The sequence below is a fragment of the Trachypithecus francoisi genome, unplaced genomic scaffold (genome assembly GCF_009764315.1).
Source record: "Trachypithecus francoisi isolate TF-2019V2 unplaced genomic scaffold, Tfra_2.0 Lachesis_group12, whole genome shotgun sequence".
Lineage (NCBI taxonomy): Eukaryota > Metazoa > Chordata > Mammalia > Primates > Cercopithecidae > Trachypithecus > Trachypithecus francoisi.
The window spans coordinates 115,760,391-115,778,516 of NW_022681457.1; the positions used below are offsets into that span (position 1 = coordinate 115,760,391).

General features: G+C 44.8%; 1 protein-coding gene across 4 annotated transcripts in view; it reads left to right on the plus strand.

Moving 5' to 3' along the window:
- The first annotated feature begins 2,311 nt into the window (after positions 1 to 2,311).
- RERE (arginine-glutamic acid dipeptide repeats) overlaps positions 2,312 to 18,126 on the plus strand; it is a 476,263-nt gene continuing 460,448 nt past the window's right edge. For all 4 annotated transcript variants that reach the window (XM_033228494.1, XM_033228492.1, XM_033228495.1 and 1 more), the window contains exon 1: positions 2,312 to 2,880. The gene's annotated coding sequence lies outside the window, so the exon portion shown is untranslated. The remainder of the gene's footprint in view (positions 2,881 to 18,126) is intronic.

An 18,126-nucleotide genomic window follows, 5' to 3' on the forward strand; every position in this document is an offset into this window, starting at 1 on the left:
GGTGGCACACGCCTGTAATCTCAGCTATTCAGGAGGCTGAGGCAGGAGAATCACTTGAACCGAGGAGGTGGAGGTTGCAGTGAGCTGAGATCCTGCCACTGCACTCCAGCCTGGGCAACAGAGCGAGACTCTCTCAAAAGAAAAAAAAAAGAAGGCCGGGCGCGGTGGCTCAAGCCTGTAATCCCAGCACTTTGGGAGGCCGAGACGGGCGGATCACGAGGTCAGGAGATCGAGACCATCCTGGCTAATACGGTGAAACCCTGTCTCTACTTAAAAATACAAAAAAAAAACTAGCCGGGCGACGAGGCAGGCGCCTGTAGTCCCAGCTACTCGGGAGGCTGAGGCAGGAGAATGGCGTAAACCCGGGAGGTGGAGCTTGCAGTGAGCTGAGATCCGGCCACTGCACTCCAGCCTGGGTGGCAGAGCGAGACTCCGTCTCAAAAAAAAAAAAAAAAAAAAAAAAAAAAAAAAAAAAAAGAAAAAAACAAACAAACAAAAAAAAGAAAGAATGCTCTTGTAGATAAGAGATTTTCATGGAAACTGAAGCCATCTAACTGATATACTTTATCCCTCATCATTTCCAAACAGTAAGTCAAATAGCTCTATCCATATGTAGAATGTTGGAAGTAGTTTATTGAATTTATCAGGTTTTAAAATTCAGTTCTCACATTATCAGATATATAAAGAGATATTAACTAGTTTCCCCATTTCATAACTCCAGCAAAGAGGATTTTTCTTGCTGAAAGTTACTCAGAAAGGTGACAGCAAGGATCTATCGCTTTCTTTCTTTTTTTTTTTTAGATCTCTTGGGTCATAGTCCAATAGCATCTGTTAGTCCAAATTATTCTTTAAAGAATAATTGAGGCCGGGCGCGGTGGCTCAAGCCTGTAATCCCAGCACTTTGGGAGGCCGAGACGGGCGGATCACGAGGTCAGGAGATCGAGACCATCCTGGCTAACACGGTGAAACCCCGTCTCTACTAAAAATACAAAAACTAGCCGGGCGACGTGGCGGGCGCCTGTAGTCCCAGCTACTCGGGAGGCTGAGGCAGGAGAATGGCGTAAACCGGGAGGCGGAGCTTGCAGTGAGCTGAGATCCGGCCACTGCACTCCAGCCTGGGCGACAGAGCGAGACTCCGCCTCAAAAAAAAAAAAAAAAAAAGAATAATTGAATGTGGGAATTATAATCTGAATAGATATTCCAAGGATAAAATTATCACTTCATTTGAAATAGATGAGTGAATTATTTTGTGCTACGTTTTCTACCCCTTATTTTATTTTATACAGACCTTAACTCCTTCGGGAAGAGTGTATGGCATAAGGACACCAATAAGCATTTACAGAGTATTAACAAACCAACATTAGGTTGATGATTCACCCTGGATTCGTGCCAAGCTCTGTGACAGAACTCAATAAACATGATGTGCATTTCAAAAATTGCTAATCATAATTGAAATTTCCAAACCCCTCAATCCCATAAATTACATTAACTAGAATATGATCATTTGGCCTGCCCCTACTCCCTTTACAGCATGATAGACCCTGTGATTTTCGGGCTTTCGGGAGGTGGGACACAATACTTTATTCTTCAAAGAAAAAGAGGTGATGTTTGGTCTTTTTTTAGATTTTTTTTCACACTTACCCTATAGAGTTGTACACTGCTTTCTAAAATCCCTTCTGTACCTGTACAGTCTCTTCTTTATGTCTTCTGACACTTTTTATTCTTTTCAAATAAGCAGTGCGACTTATCACTTTTTTCTTTCTTAATTCATCTTTTGTCATGTACACTATTTGAAAAATATTATGAGCTGCTCATCAGAATTTCCAAAGAGTCCGTATGCGAATCGTTTACACCCACTCCGTAGCCCGCAGGAACATGGATCCGCGTCCTAATGACTGAAAAGGCCAATTAAGACCCGAGTAACAGCAGGAGCAACTGGACTCCCGCCCACCCCAACCGGGACCAGCCCTCTCAGCCAGCCCGGCCCCGCCCGGTGGGGCGCGTGGGGCGGTCCTGGAGTGCGGCGGGCGGAGGAGGAGGGCTGGCCTCGCACTCTCACAAAGACGCGCCCCCGGCGGGAGCCCAGCCCACCGCCTCGGGCCACCGCCTGCAGCGCGCGCCCTGCAGCCCCAGGCCGCGGCGTTGTCAAGTCTTGGCCTCTCCCAGCCTTCTTCTCTGCTCATTTTATTAAAAAGATTAAAAAAAAAAAAAAGGAAAAGAGATCCCGCCTTCTCCGCCCGCCCTCCGCCTCCCATTGGCCGGGCCCACGGACGCGTCACGCCGCGCTGCGCCAATGGGGAGGTGCGATACTGCGAGGTGGGCCGGGCCCGAGCGGGGAGTGGGCGGCGGGTCGGTGCAGCAGCTCCGCCGCGGCTCCGCCACCATCGCGGAGGTGCCGCTGCTCCCACAGACGCTCGCGAGCAACCCTCCGCGCTCCGGACCCTCCTCAGCCTCCCGAACACCTCGAGACGCTCGCCCCGCTGGGCCTCGGTCCCCGCCTCCTCCCCCCTCCTCTTCCCCTCTCTCGCTCCCCACATTGTCTCTGCCTCATTTTCTCTCCTAGTTGAGGATTAAAAAAAAAAAAAATCACCATCATCCTCAGGGAGCCCCCTCGCCCTCGGAAAACAAAACCAGACATGATCCTGGGCTCCCGCTTCTGAAAGATCTGCCCGACCGAGGAGGAGGGAACCTAGGTTCAAGTCGCCGGAAAGGTCACGGCAGGGAAGCCCCCTCAGCCCCTCCGCGTCTCTTCCCCGCGGGCCGCCCCTCTCGGCCCTGCGCCCCGCAGCCTCCGCGCGGCCTCCCGCCCCGTCCCCACCACTTTCCCCGGAGCTGGGCCGCGAACACCTCTCTATTGATGGTGTAGCGCTTTAGGGGAAGGTAAGTCTCCAACTTGCCCGCGCCGGGTCGTGTGCTCTTTTTTGGCCCCTCGTCCTGGTGGTCAGAGAGGGTCGGCCGTGAAAGCAGTCATTCGCCCGGGGGGAGGCAGGAAGAAAAGGCTGGGGTAGAAGCCGAAGTCGAAGGGAGCCGGACGAGGGCAGGGTACTTTGGTCATGTCCGGGCCAGGTGACCGTTCCTGCGTGCCTTCTGACCCCTGCTCTCTCTTGGCGTCTTATTCATGCTCTTGTTGTACTTGTTTGAGGTTAAACTATTTCATGTGACTAAATTATTGGCTGAAACTGGAAGAGAAGGAAGTCAAGGACTGGAACTGTGAATTTCTTGAATGTTTGTGGATTTCGGGGTGCTGGGGGGAGGACTTTATTATTAAAGTATCATTTTCTCATTGGGGGGAGATTTCCTCTTTATGCTCCCAATCTCTAGTTCTCAGCTGTATGTGATTAGAAAATCAGGAAACCCAAAGTCACTTGCAGCAGAATGGAATTCTTACTATCCTGTTTTAGTTCTGCTCTCTGAAGGAGGGTGGCTTCTATTTATCATTAATTTTTAAGGTGATGGAAGGATTCGTAGTTTTACATAGGATGATGTGTGTATGTGTGTCTGTTGGAAAGGGGGAAAAGTGTTGCAGGCTTCCTTTGAAACTGGTTGGTTGAGAAGTTGTTGAAAGGAAAACAAAATGATTCATTGTTGAATTGTCATTTTCCTCTGTCTCTTTTCCAAGGTTTGCTTACAATTTTTCTGGATTACAGACTTCAAACATTGATTTCAGCAAAATGTGTCCTTGAGAAATTGGGTGCTTTAAATGTTTCAGTATGTGTGGCTATTTTAAGGTACATTTAGAAAGTAGTTTTGTATGAATCCTGAAATAGCCGTCTTCAAAGCAATTTTTTAAACGCACAAAAAGCTAACTAGTAAGAGGACGAACTTGGTGAATTACAAAACGGACATTTTAATATAGCAGGAATTGATGCACCGAAGATATGAGACAGTTTGCATAATTGCTTTCCATTTAAAGAGGGACCTTTTTGTCTAGTGTACACTGGTCTCTTTAGTCTCAGTCTGTTGGGGGAGGGGAGAGAAGCTGGATCTATACTATAATAAAATCATCTTTGGGTTGATATTTTGTTCCATGGATTTGCTTGTTGTGTTAATACTACTGTAAATTACCAACCAGTTTTGATTTTGATGGCCTGGGATGGGTGGAAAACTGGCTTGCAGCTCTCCCTGTTGTTGTTGAGGTCGAAGGGAAAAGAGGCAGAGGCAGACAGACACACACATACACGCACACACACACATACACACACAATACCAAGCTGAGGGCTCATTGTTCTTCCATACACACGTTCATTCTCTCTCTCCCATATTTGGGACTAGGTTTGCACAGACAAACACAGCTCTTTTTGGGAGAGAAGAGAGAAGATGGGGGAAGGGAGGGTGCTTATCTGTTTCAGCTTTCTTCCACCCATGTCATGCCTGGCCTTTTTTGCAACCTTGTGAGGTAGAAGAGTGCATTGGAAACTAAAGGACACTCAAAAACATGTTCAGAGACCCCTCTTCTCTCTGCCTCCCTTTCTTCCCTTTGCAGCCCTGGTTTCTGCTGCTCTTTCTTTTTTGTGTATGTAAAGATAAAATCCCTCTTTATATGTTGTGGCCTTATGTTCAGCTCTCATTGCTTTCGTATTTCTCATTGACCCTGATTTTGTTGGGGACAGTGATTTGTTCACTTGACTGTTAGTAGTGAATGTGAGCAGAGTCTTTCTAGGTAGAAATAGATTTTATTGGTTAATATTATAAAGATTGTGTTGAGGTTAATATTTAGCAAGATGATATTTGCATGTTTTTAGTGGTGTGATGTGTCAGGTTTGCTGGCAATTGAGCTGTCAATGTTGTTTTTGTAAATAAGGGTTATAAGAAAAGATCTGGCTTTCTGTTTAGGGGGCTCCTTTGAATACTGGACAGGGAATAGGCTAGTCCACCTGCGGTAAACCCAGCTGTGGCCCAAGGATGGAGGTTGGTGTGAATACATGTGGGTTGCAGAATAGCACCTTCTACTGGTTAATTGCTTGGAAAGACCCAGACGAAGAGGGTGGGGGAGGGGATTAACGGCTGAGGCTTAATGATTTTCTTTTAAGCAGTTGTTGTGCCTTTCTGCAAATGCCACTTCCCCGAGCTGCTAATACAGATGTCCTTTGACAGGCACAGTTGCATTGAGGCGTTATGTTATTGGTTGTGCCTCGACATTAATTTGTTCTGTTACCAGAAGTATTTACACTTTGTGACTTCCCAGGACTCCTTTGAATTGATACCTTCTCATCTTTTATGAGACAATTTCTCTTGAAATATTACACAAGAGGGTTTATTTCTGTTCCCAGTATTGGAAACCATATACACCAGCAGTCTTTTAAAAAAGTTTTTAGTATCATTAATAAAAAATCAAACCTACTCTATGGAAAGTAAAATTGTACCACTGGACAGAGGTTTTTCTCGAGATTTAACCCAGGTAGAGGGGTAGAGGAGGAGTTGAGGAAGGGAAATCTCACTAAAATCGGCAATTTTGCAAATGTAGTAGCCTTGCATTGCAGTAGTGTTGTTTTCAGTAGTCCTATAAAGTCTGATAGGGTGACTTATTGTATGGATTAGATAAAAAAAAAAATAAAATTGGAAGCCAGAGAAAATGTGAAATGAGGGTGTACACGGATTAACATACAAGAGGGTCGAATTGCTGCCCAAAGGCTTGTAAACTAAGGTACAGTTTCAGAGATAATCTTAATAAATGCTTAATAAATGTCTCAAAAGGATTTTTATTTTCACAAATCCTAACCCATCTCAGTTGTTCTAATGTAATGAACTATTAGAGAGGTTTGCAGTGGTAAAGGGGACTGGGTGTGTAGGATAAACATCTGTTCCAGACTGACTGCTTCTAGAAATGTGACTTCTGATTCACTTTACTTTCAAAACTTCGAGTAAAGTTGTGTATCTTTTACAATGAAATGTGAACAGTTCAAATGTATTATTTTCTCGGTGGGAATGGATTCAGGGGATTTCAGTTCAATGTATTCTCCATCAGTGTTTTGTCACAAGGAAACTAGAACTGAGAACCAATTCACAACAGAAAGGTAATCCAAATCAAGAAATAAAATGTACCAGTTGCCTTTTCAACTTTGATTTACTGGTCAGTCAAAAACGCTTTTAAAAAATAAGACAGTAGCCGGGCGCGGTGGCTAACGCCTGTAATCCCAGCACTTTGGGAGGCCGAGGTGGGCGGATCACAAGGTCGGGAGATGAGACCACAGTGAAACCCTGTCTCTACTAAAAATACAAAAAATTAGCTGGGCGCAGTGGCGGGCGCCTGTAGTCCCAGCTACTCGGGAGGCTGAGGCAGGAGAATGGCGTGAACCTGGGAGACGGAGCTTGCAGTGAGCCGAGATCGGGCCACTGCACTCCAGCCTGGGCAACAGAGCGAGACTCTGTCTCAAAAAAAAAAAAAAAAAAAAAAAAAAGACAGTAAGGCCTTGTGCGGTGGCTCACGCCTGTAATCCCAGCACTTTGGGAGGCCAAGGTGAGTGGACCACTTGAGGTCAGCAGTTGGAGACCAGCCTGGCCAACACCGTGAAACCTTGTCTCTACTAAAAATACAAAAATTAGCTTGGCACTTTGGTGCGTGGCTGTAATCCCAGCTACTTGAGGGGCTGAGGCACGATAATTGCTTGATCTCAGAGGCAGAGGTTATAGGGAGCTGAGATGGGCACCACTGCATTCCATCCTAGGTGACAGAGTGAGACTCTGTCTCAAAAAAAAGAAAAGAAAAAAAAATAGGACAGTAAACGCTGTCAGGTCCTGAAATAATTATGTGTAATATTGAACAGATACTGAACAGAAATGTGCCAGGTGCTGTAAAAACACACATATTATAATATAATCAACGGCCGGGCGCGGTGGCTCAAGCCTGTAATCCCAGCACTTTGGGAGGCCGAGACGGGCGGATCACGAGGTCAGGAGATCGAGACCATCCTGGCTAACACGGTGAAACCCTGTCTCTACTAAAAATACAAAAATTAGCTGGGCGCAGTGGCGGGCGCCTGTAGTCCCAGCTACTCGGGAGGCTGAGGCAGGAGAATGGCGTGAACCTGGGAGACGGAGCTTGCAGTGAGCCGAGATCGGGCCACTGCACTCCAGCCTGGGCAACAGAGCGAGACTCTGTCTCAAAAAAAAAAAAAAAAAAAAAAAAAAGACAGTAAGGCCTTGTGCGGTGGCTCACGCCTGTAATCCCAGCACTTTGGGAGGCCAAGGTGAGTGGACCACTTGAGGTCAGCAGTTGGAGACCAGCCTGGCCAACACCGTGAAACCTTGTCTCTACTAAAAATACAAAAATTAGCTTGGCACTTTGGTGCGTGGCTGTAATCCCAGCTACTTGAGGGGCTGAGGCACGATAATTGCTTGATCTCAGAGGCAGAGGTTATAGGGAGCTGAGATGGGCACCACTGCATTCCATCCTAGGTGACAGAGTGAGACTCTGTCTCAAAAAAAAGAAAAGAAAAAAAATAGGACAGTAAACGCTGTCAGGTCCTGAATAATTATGTGTAATATTGAACAGATACTGAACAGAAATGTGCCAGGTGCTGTAAAAACACACATATTATAATATAATCAACGGCCGGGCGCGGTGGCTCAAGCCTGTAATCCCAGCACTTTGGGAGGCCGAGACGGGCGGATCACGAGGTCAGGAGATCGAGACCATCCTGGCTAACACGGTGAAACCCCGTCTCTACTAAAAATACAAAAAAAACTAGCCGGGCGAGGTGGCGGGCGCCTGTAGTCGCAGCTACTCGGGAGGCTGAGGCAGGAGAATGGCGTAAACCCGGGAAGCGGAGCTTGCAGTGACCTGAGATCCGGCCACTGCACTCCAGTCCGGGCGACAGAGCGAGACTCCGCCTCAAAAAAAAAAAAAAAAAAAGAATATAATCTGTGCCCTTCTAAAAACCTGTATATGCTGAGTATGATAATGGATTTAGTAAGCATTCATTACTTAAAAATTAGTTTCAAATCTCAATGATCAAAAAACAATTTAAGGCCGGGTGCGGTGGCTCAAGCCTGTAATCCCAGCACTTTGGGAGGCCGAGACGGGCGGATCACGAGGTCAGGAGATGGAGACCATCCTGGCTAACACGGTGAAACCCCGTCTCTACTAAAAATACAAAAAAACTAGCCGGGCGAGGTGACGGGCGCCTCAAGTCCCAGCTACTCCGGAGGCTGAGGCAGGAGAAATGGCGTAAACCCGGGAGGCGGAGCTTGCAGTGAGCTGAGATCCGGCCACTGCACTCCAGCCCCGGCGACAGAGCAAGACTCCGTCTCAAAAAAAAAAAAAAAAAAAAACAATTTAAGTAGTAAAATAAGTTGGACATACCAAGTTCTTTTGGGAGTAGTATGCTTTCCTACTAAACTGCTTTTGGCAGCTACTTTTGCAGTTGATTTAAAGGTTAAGATAGCAGAAAATTCAAATGTTTAAGTGAGTCATTAGTGTAACCTAGCTGTGAACTTTGTTACACACACACACACACACACACACACATACATACACATCCATCCTGAAAGAAAAACTGTTGTTTTACATAATCAGTTTCTGATAATGCTGTGCTCTAGTTAATCACAGGATTTCTTTTTTTACTACCAGGAATTCCTCTTGAATCATATTTAAGTGATTGTTGAATCATATTTGTGTGATTGGTATCCTGATAATTATTCTGGAGTTGAAACTTTCCTTGTCCTATTTAAGTGTGATTTTGCTGAGCCTTTGGCTTATGTTTGGTTTCTTGTCTAACAGAGTTATAGTTAGTGTTTTTTTTTTTTTTAATAATGGAGGAGAAATGAGCATTTTAAATATATGTTAGAACATTGTTAAGATTGCATAGACTGGCCGGGCGCGGTGGCTCAAGCCTGTAATCCCAGCACTTTGGGAGGCCGAGACGGGCGGATCAAGAGGTCAGGAGATCGAGACTATCCTGGCTAACACGGTGAAACCCCGTCTCTACTAAAAAATACAAAAAACTAGCCGGGCGAGGTGGCGGGCGCCTGTAGTCCCAGCTACTTGGGAGGCTGAGGCAGGAGAATGGCGTAAACCGGGAGGCAGAGCATGCAGTGAGCTGAGATCCGGCCACTGCACTCCAGCCTGGGTGACAGAGCAAGACTCCGTCTCAAAAAAAAAAAAAAAAAAAAAAAAAAAAAGATTGCATAGACCAATTTAATGAACATTTGAACACAAATAACTCAAGCTCAAATACTAAATATATTTACTAGCTTCGAGTTTGGGTTGGAATTGTGATTTGTATGGCTAACTTGTTGGTGTACCAAGTAATATAAGATATACTGTGTGTCTGTACATTAGGTAACTAGGTCAGAGAGTACAGTTAATATAAGATGCTTTTTTTTTTTTGATAAAGTGACCTGTTTGTGCCAGTGTAAAATTATTATTATTATTATTTTTTGAGATGGAGCTCGCTCTGTCGCCCAGGCTGGAGTGTGATGGCACGATCTTGTCTCATTGCAGCCTTGCCGCCCAGGTTCAAGCAATTCTCCTGCCTCATTCTCCTGAGTAACTGGGATTACAGATGTGTGCCACCACACCTGGCTAACTTTTGTATTTTTAGTAGAGGTGGGGTTTTACCATGTTGGCCAGGCTAATCTTGAACTCCTGACCTCAAGTGATCCACCCGCCTTGGCTTCCTAAAGGGCTGGGATTACAGGCGCGAGCCACTGTGTACGGCGTATTTTCAATTGGTAAAATTTGCCAGTATGTCAGCAAGTGTGAGCAATATGTTTAACTGTGAAAATTTTCCTTATATGGTTAGGTTATAAAAGGATGTGACCTCTAATTCATAAACCAGTTGGTATTTGAGGAATCCTCATGGCCTATTTGTCTTGGGTTTTTGCATCGGAAGTCGAAGCCATGGGTTGTATCTTAATTTTGAAGTAGTTATACACATGACTTTTAAGGACTTTGGTTAGGCTGTTTTTCATTGCAAGGAACAGGAAGTCTTCCAAGTCATCTCAAGTTGGGGAAAAGTAGAACAGAAATTTAAGCCATACAAGTCAGGCCTCACCTAGGAACAAAAACCCCGGTTCCGCAGTGCCTCATACATACTGGAATACTGTCAGGGATATGGATCCCACCCAGCTTTAGCAACCAGATGCCTTGTTGCCTCCTCAGCAGGAGGAGTTTGTGGCACCTTACCCTAGTGCCACGGCCCTGTATATGAGTGTCCAGGCTGTGTGTTGCAATAAATATACCACCCTAAGGGGGACAGTATTAACATTGTTGGCCTGGACGAACCCTAAAAGAGAGCTTGTGAGGAAGCATGGCTGTGCAGCATCTTTAGACAGTCCTGAAGCAGCAGGGCAGAGCTCCTGCTACAAAAACCCATTCTAGCTCACACAGCCATGCACACATTCAGCAGAGCATGCATGGACACATTCATTGGCACCTACATATGTTCCCTAGGCTCCCAGAAGTCTAATTCTTTTTTGAGAGAGGGTCTCGTTCTATTGTTCAGGCTGGAGTGCAGTGACATGAGCATGGCTCACTGCAGCCTTGAACTCCTGGGCTCAAGTTATCCTTCCTCCTTGGCCTCCCGAGTAGCTGGCACTGGGACTAGAGGTGTGCACCACTACACCTAGCTAATTACATTTTTGTAGAAATCAAGTCTTGCCATGTTGCCCAGGCTGGTCTTGAAGTCCTAGGCTCCAACAATCCTCCCGCCTTGGCCACTCAAAGTGCTAGGATTACAGTTGTGAGCCACCATGCCCAGCCAAAGGTCTGATTCTTTGACCTTCGTCCTGCTTCTAGGGTGGGGAGCAAGGGAGTACAGTGATGGAGGCACTCAGTGTGTGTGGGGTGAGTACAGTTCAGGGGGAGTGTGAGCAGATGAGCATGTCTGTTGGTTTGAACTGCCTGGGGAGGCACTGGAAATCTTCTCTGGCAGGACCTGGCTATGCTGGGAAAGTATATCCACCCAAGTGGATTCTAGGCATGAGCCACTGCGTCTGGCGGCTATTGTTGATTTTGATAGCTTATTCCGACAGCTTGTTTTCCTTCAAGAGACTTCATTGTCATAACTCATAGTCAGTTATGATCCTTTTTTTAGGTGGTATCATTTTATTACATTTGTCTTATTCTTCTTTTATTTTCTGTGACTCTACCATCTACTGACTACCTGCCTACCTACCTGCCTACCCAAGTCAGTGTTTCCCAAACTGTATTTATGGCTTACTAACATGCTGCAAGTATTTTAAGTGTGAGGTGAAATAAGTTTATAATGCACATGAGCTCTTAAAGCCTCAGAAACATTTTATACTATAGAGGGTTTTTGTTTTTCATTTTCCTCCCTTACCCAAAGACTACCTGTTTCTTTCTCATGAGATACTCATGGGATAGATACTACTATTCTAGTTTAATAGAACAGTTTGACATGCACCTGTAAAATTAATTTTTTTTAAATTAAAATTTAAATATTTTGAGGGAAGGTCTTGCTTTGTCATCCAGTCTGGAGTGCAGTGGAACAATCTCTGATCACTGCAGCCTTTAACCCCCGGGCTCAAATGATCCTCCTGCCTCAGCCTTCCGAGTAGGTGGGACCATAGGCATGCGCCACCACACCCAGCTAATTTTTGTATTTTTTGTAGAGACAGAGTTTTGCCTTGTTGCCCAGGCTGGTCTTGAACTTCTCAGCTGAAGTGATCTACCGTCGTTGGTGTCCCAAAGTGTTGGGATTACAGACATGAGCCACTATGTCCCGATTTATTTTATTTAACAATAACTTTAGGCTCACGCCTGTAATCCCAGCACTTTGGGAGGCCGAGACAGGCAGGTCACCTGAGGTCAGGAATTCAAGACCAACCTGACCAACATGGTGAAACCCCGTCTCTACAAAAATAAATTAGCTGGGCATGATGGCGGATACCTATAATCCCAGCTACTCAGGAGGCTGAGGTGGAAGAATCGCTTGAACCTGGGAGGCGGATGTTGCAGTGAGCAGAGATCGTGCCACTGCACTCCAGCCTGGGGAACAGAATGAGACTCCATCTCAAAAAAAAAAAAAAACTTCAAAAATGTTTGTATTATTTTGTTTGAAGGGAGGAGTATCAAATAATTTTTTTGCAGGGAGGAGTATCAAATAATTTGTAGATTTATTAAGTTTAATTAATTAGCTAAATAATTACTTTAGAGACAAGGTCTCACTGTCCAGCTCAGGCTGGAGTGCAGTGGCATGATCACAGCTCACTGCAACCTTGACCTCCCAGGCTCAAGTGATTCCCCCGTCTCAGCTTCCTGTGTAGCTAAGACTACAGGCGCATGCCACCACACCTGGCTAAAAAAGTTGTTGTTGTAGAGATGGTGTCTTATTATGTTGCCCAGGTTGGTCTCAAACTCCTGGACTGAGTCATCCTCCTGCCTTGGTCTCCCAGTGTTGGGATTACAGGCATGAGCCACCAATCTCAGTCTGGATTTATTTTTAAAACTGCCACAGTAGTTCAGAGGAGAGAGATGTGACATCTAAAAAATGTTTTTCCCCTTGATTAGTTAGTTGTTAATACCCTGAAGCAATGCTTTACTTTGACTGGAACATAGTTGCTGGTTCTTAGAGGAGAGTGACATGACCAAAACCTCATGTTATTCATCTTCCCTGTCTGTGTTGAGATAGCTTTTGTTTCCTACCTTCTTTCTGTTCTTACATCAGAGTTAATCTGTTTCATTTAAAACTGTGCTCATGGCCAGGCGCGGTGGCTCATGCCTGTAATCCCAACACTTTGGGAGGCCACTGTGGGCAGATCACCCGAGGTCAGGAGTTTGAGACCATCCTGGCCAACATGGTTAAACTCCATCTCTATTAAAAATACAAAAATTAGCTGGGTGTGATGGTGGGTGCCTGTAGTCCCAGCTACTCGGGAGTCTGAGGCAGGAGAATCTCTAGAACCCAGGAGGCAGAGGTTGCAGTGAGCCAAGATTGTGACACTGCACTCTAGCCTGGGCGACAGAGTGAGACTCTGTCAAACAACAACAACGACGACGACGACGACAAACTGCTCAGGACACAGTGTCTGAAGTTTTTTTGGTTTGGCCACTTCTATTTCTTACCACTTAAATACCTTTTCTTCAATTCTTGTTACAACCTTCTCACTCATTTGATCACTTCATATCTTGTATTAATGTTTATTACTTGCATTTATATTTTAGAGCTAATTATGTTCTCTTTATTAGATTATACATCTCTTGAAGGCAGAAAGTTTTCCTTTGACTACAGCAGTATATGTGCTCACACTTAGAATTAGATGTATTCGGCCGGGCGTGGTGGCTCAAGCCTGTAATCCCAGCACTTTGGGAGGCCGAGACGGGTGGATCACGAGGTCAGGAGATCAAGAGCATCCTGGCTAACACGGTGAAACCCCTTCTCTACTAAAAAAATACAAAAAACTAGCCGGGCGAGGTGGCGGGTGCCTGTAGTTCCAGCTACTCGGGAGGCTGAGGCAGGAGAATGGCGTAAACCCGGGAGGTGGAGCTTGCAGTGAGCTGAGATCCGGCCACTGCACTCCAGCCTGGGCGACAGAGCGAGACTGCATCTCAAAAAAAAAAAAAAAAAAAAAAAAAGAATTAGAGCGAGACTCCATCTCAAAAAAAAAAAAAAAATTAGATGTATTCTGAAAAACACATTTTATTGACTCTAAGATGCTATCATTTGTAAAATGCACCATTATTTTATATACTGCTAAGAATGAAAAAAATGCTGCCAGTTAACCTCTGTGAGACCTTCCTAATTCCAGTGGCATACAAATGTAAAACAAGCATTATGAGTCTTAGTTGAAATATGGTCCATCTATTTAGGCTGACTTTCTTTTCACAACTGTCTGTTCCCTGGAAAGCATGTCTGAAGAAAGATTTTAAAGCAGATTATTTTCTTTCATAGGAACAGTATTATAGGTTGCGTTCTTGCCTAAGGATTTAGCATGAAAAATCTTAGCTACAGCCAACAGAGATGCTACCATAAACCTAATTATAGTTAAACTATGTTCTGGTTCCTATGGAGTAGGTATAATTATTATGTATTTTGGTTTGTAATATATGTTGTATATCTGTAGTATACACATACTACCCTACTATATTATCATTTTGATCTAAAATGTGCTGGGTTTATGTTAATATTGATGTTCTTCATGATTCTATCCATTAACTTCTCCCTCAGTACTACTTCTTTTTTTTTTTTTTAAGACGAAGTCCCACTCTGTTGCCCAGGCTGGAGTGCAGTGGCCGGATCTCAGCTCGCTGCAAGCTCCGCCTCCCAGGTTCACACCATTCTCCTGCCTCAGCCTCCCGAGTAGCTGGGAGTACAGGCACCCGCCACCACGCCCGGCTAGTTTTTTGTGTTTTTTAGTAGAGACGGGGTTTCACCATGTTAGCCAGGATGGCATTGATCTCCTGACCTCGTGATCCTCCCGCCTTGGCCTCCCAAAGTGCTTTGATTACAGGCGTGAGTCACCGCGCCCAGCCCTTCCTCAGTACTTCTTTAACACCAGTTTGGTCCAGCCTAGAAGTTTGAAAATCTCTCTCTTGAGATGCAGATCTGTGTTGTCTTTTGCCTCCTTGATATCTTTTTGGCCCTAAGTTTCAGAACTTACCAAGCTGTAGTATTTGCCTGCCATTAACTATTATGCTATTGCAGAAAAGTTGTTAAGAGCTCTAAACTCAATCTGCAGCCCACTGCTTATTAACTCTGTGACTTCAGGCAGTTTATTTACCTTTCTGGGTCTCAGTTTCCTCATCTGTAAAATAGAGATAATAATACTCGTGGGTTTGTTGTGAGGGCCAAAGTAATTAATTCATATAAAGTATTTTAAAAAGTCCCTGGCACATAGTAAATGGTCAATAAATATTAGCCTGTTTTTATTGTTATTGTCATCCAGAGATCTAGCTTTGCAGTATGTTCTCTTTGTTATTTATAATAATCAGGAGATCTGCAGGAGACAATCGGTGAACACCAGACGGTTTGAATAAATTCTCTTTGAAGTATCAATTCTAAAATGTTTGCTCTTCCTTGAATGTAGGAAATGCTAAAAAACAATATGTGATTAAATACCAAGTGAATAGAGTAATAGTACAGTTTGAAGTTTGGAGTGTTAATAAATGATCAGAATGTTATGGCTTAGCTGTTCCTCTTATTTATTATGTTCCGGAAGGAATTTTTTTTTTAGACAAGGTCTTGCTCTGCTGCCCAGGTTCTGGAGTGCAGTGAGTGGTGCATGCTCACGGCTCACTGTAGCCTTGACCTTGAGGGTCAAGTGATTCTCCCACCTCAGCCTCTCAAAGTGCTGGGATTACAGGTGTGACTGACCACGCCTGGCCTCTGAAGGAGATTTATATAAGTTGAATAATGGCAAGTGGGAAATTAGAAGTGTTACTTTATTATCAATTTGGGCTTTTGGCCAAAATACCAATGTAAATTTGTGTAGTAAACAGGGTGAGAGCATATTATTTAAGCTCCAGGACTAGTCAAGGGCTCTCTCATCCTCCTCAGTTTCACTGTCTTACTACTCTTTGGTTGATGGCTTTGCAGAAGACCGAATGATTAGTCTTTTAGAGTGTGTAAGAGTGAAATGACCAAGAACAAGAACGCAAACTCTCACATGTATGTGACTTTTTTTCTGTCTTGCACTTGAATCAAGATTTGTGTAACTTTTAATCTTTGCTGATCTTCATACTTGTCAACAGGGTTCAATCAGTATTGTGGACTCTTGACCCAATCAGATTAGTGTTCCATCCTCTTAGAGCGATTCAGGAAGGAAGGCGATTGAGGGAGAGAGCAAGACATCTTGCTGGTCCGGCTTCAAATCTCTAGTGAGGTTGATGTAATGGTCTCTGAGGAATAACTAAAAATATTTGGCTGTCTACCGAAGCAACCCCACCTTCTAACATTTTTCAGGATAGTCCCTGGGACCGCGGGGGTGGGGGGTGGCGGAACTGCGAAGTGTTTTTCAAATTTAAGGATAAGGCTAGATGTGGTGGCTCACAACTGTAATCCTAGTGCTTTGGGAGGTCAAGGCAGGAGGATCACTTGAGACCAGGAGTTTGAGACCAGCCTGGGCAATGTAACAAGTCCCCTGTCTCTGTCAAAAAGATTAAAAATTAACCAGGCGTGGTAGCACATGCCTATAGTCCTAGCTACTTAGGAGGCTGAGGCGGGAGGATTGTTTGAGCCTACAAGGTCAAGGCTGCAATGAGCCAAGATTGTTCCATTGCTCTCCAGCTTGGGAGACAGAGTGAGATCCTGTCACAACAACAGAATTTAAGGATAAGAGAAACCCATAAGGTACAATTAGGGAAAGATATCTTGTGATAAATAAGATTTGCCATGTGGAGAACTGACCCACCATCAATGATGGCTGCTATGGCATTTTGGTAAGATGCCAATGCTAATTTTGGTAACAGCAGTGTCATCTTTGGGGAATATGGTTATGTGTGATTATATTAGCAGAGCAAAGCTGAAGTCTGGTCATATTGTACTCTCATATTGTAGCCTGAAGCAAGAATATGACAGCAGGGGAGTGATGAACTTGGAGGCTAGAGAAGAGGGAGGCAGAGGGTTTCACTCAGCTTCTACAGCCTTGGCTGCATTGATGCTGGCTTGTAAACTCCCGTAGGAAGAGGCCCGTCATCTGCTTTGGTCACTTCAGTGCACCTTTCATGCGAGGAGTATAGTAGGCATTCATTTGTTAAATGAATGAATAATATTACCGTATGGTATTATTGAGGTAGAGATAAGGGAGATTTGGCTTAATCGCTTGACCCCAAGGCATACTTAGGAAGTTGTTATTATTATTTTTTGAGATGGAGTCTCCCTCTGTCACCAGGCTGGATGATTTCGGCTCACTGCAACCTCTGCCTCCTGGGCTCAAGCCATTCTCCTGTCTCAGCCTCCCAAGTAGCTGGGATTACAGGCGATCACCACCATGCCTGGCTAAATTTTGTATTTTTAGTAGAGACGGGGCTTTGCCATGTTGGCCAGGCTGGTCTTGATCTCCTGACCTCTGGTGATCCGCCCACCTCTGCCTCCCAAAGTGCTGGGGGATTATAGGTGTGAGCCACTGCGCCTGGCCAAAAAATTATTGATAATAACAATTTTATACCTCAAATATAGGGTGGTAGAAAAAACATTTTAGAGCTTAGTTATTTGAATCATCAAAAATAAGTTTGTTGGCTGGGTGCAGTGGCTCACACCTGTAATCCCAGCACTTTGGGAGACTGACATGGGTGGATTGCCTGAGGTCAGGAGTTTGAGACCAACCTGGCCAACATGATGAAACCCCGTCTCTACTAAAAATACAAAAATTAGCCGGGCGTGGTGGCGAACTCTTGTAATCTCAGCTACTTGGGAGACTGACACAGGAGAATCTCTTGAACCTGGGAGGTAGAGGTTGCAGTGAGCTGAAATTGCGCCATTGCACTCCAGCCTGGAAAGCAAGTGTGAAATTCTGTCTCAGAAAAAAAAAATAGTTTGTTTATTTATTTATTTTTGTTTTGTTTTGAGACGGAGTCTCACTCCTGTTGCCCAGGCTGGAGTGCAATGGCGTGATCTCGGCTCACTGCAACCTCTGCCTCCCAGGTTCAAGTGATTCTCCTGCCTCAGCCTTCTGAGTAGCTGGGACTACAGGCACGCTCCACCATGCCCGACTAATTTTTGTATTTTTTTTTTTTTTTTTTGAGTTGGATTCTCACTCTTATTGCCCAGGCTAGAGCACAATGGTACAGTCTCTGCTCACTGCAACCTCCGCCTCCTGGATTCAAGTGATTCTCCTGTGTCAGCCTCTCGAGTAGCTGGGACTACAGGCGCCAGCCACCATGCCTGGCTAATTTTTGTATTTTTAGTACAGGTGAGGTTTCACCATGTTGACCAGGCTGGTCTGGTACTCCTGACCTCAAGTGATCCACCCGCCTCAGCCTCCCAAAGTGCTGGGATTACGGGTGAAAGCCACTGCACCTGGCTTAATTTTTGTATTTTTAATAGAGATGGGGTTTCATCATATTGGCTAGGCTGGTCTGGAACTCCTGACCTCAGGTGATCTACCAACCTCAGATTCCCAAAGTGCTGGGGTTACAGGCATGAGCTGTTGCGCCCGGCCCCCCAAAATGAGTTTATTTTAGTCCTAGTAAGTTTAAAATATGTATTCAAAATTATTTAATAGCTG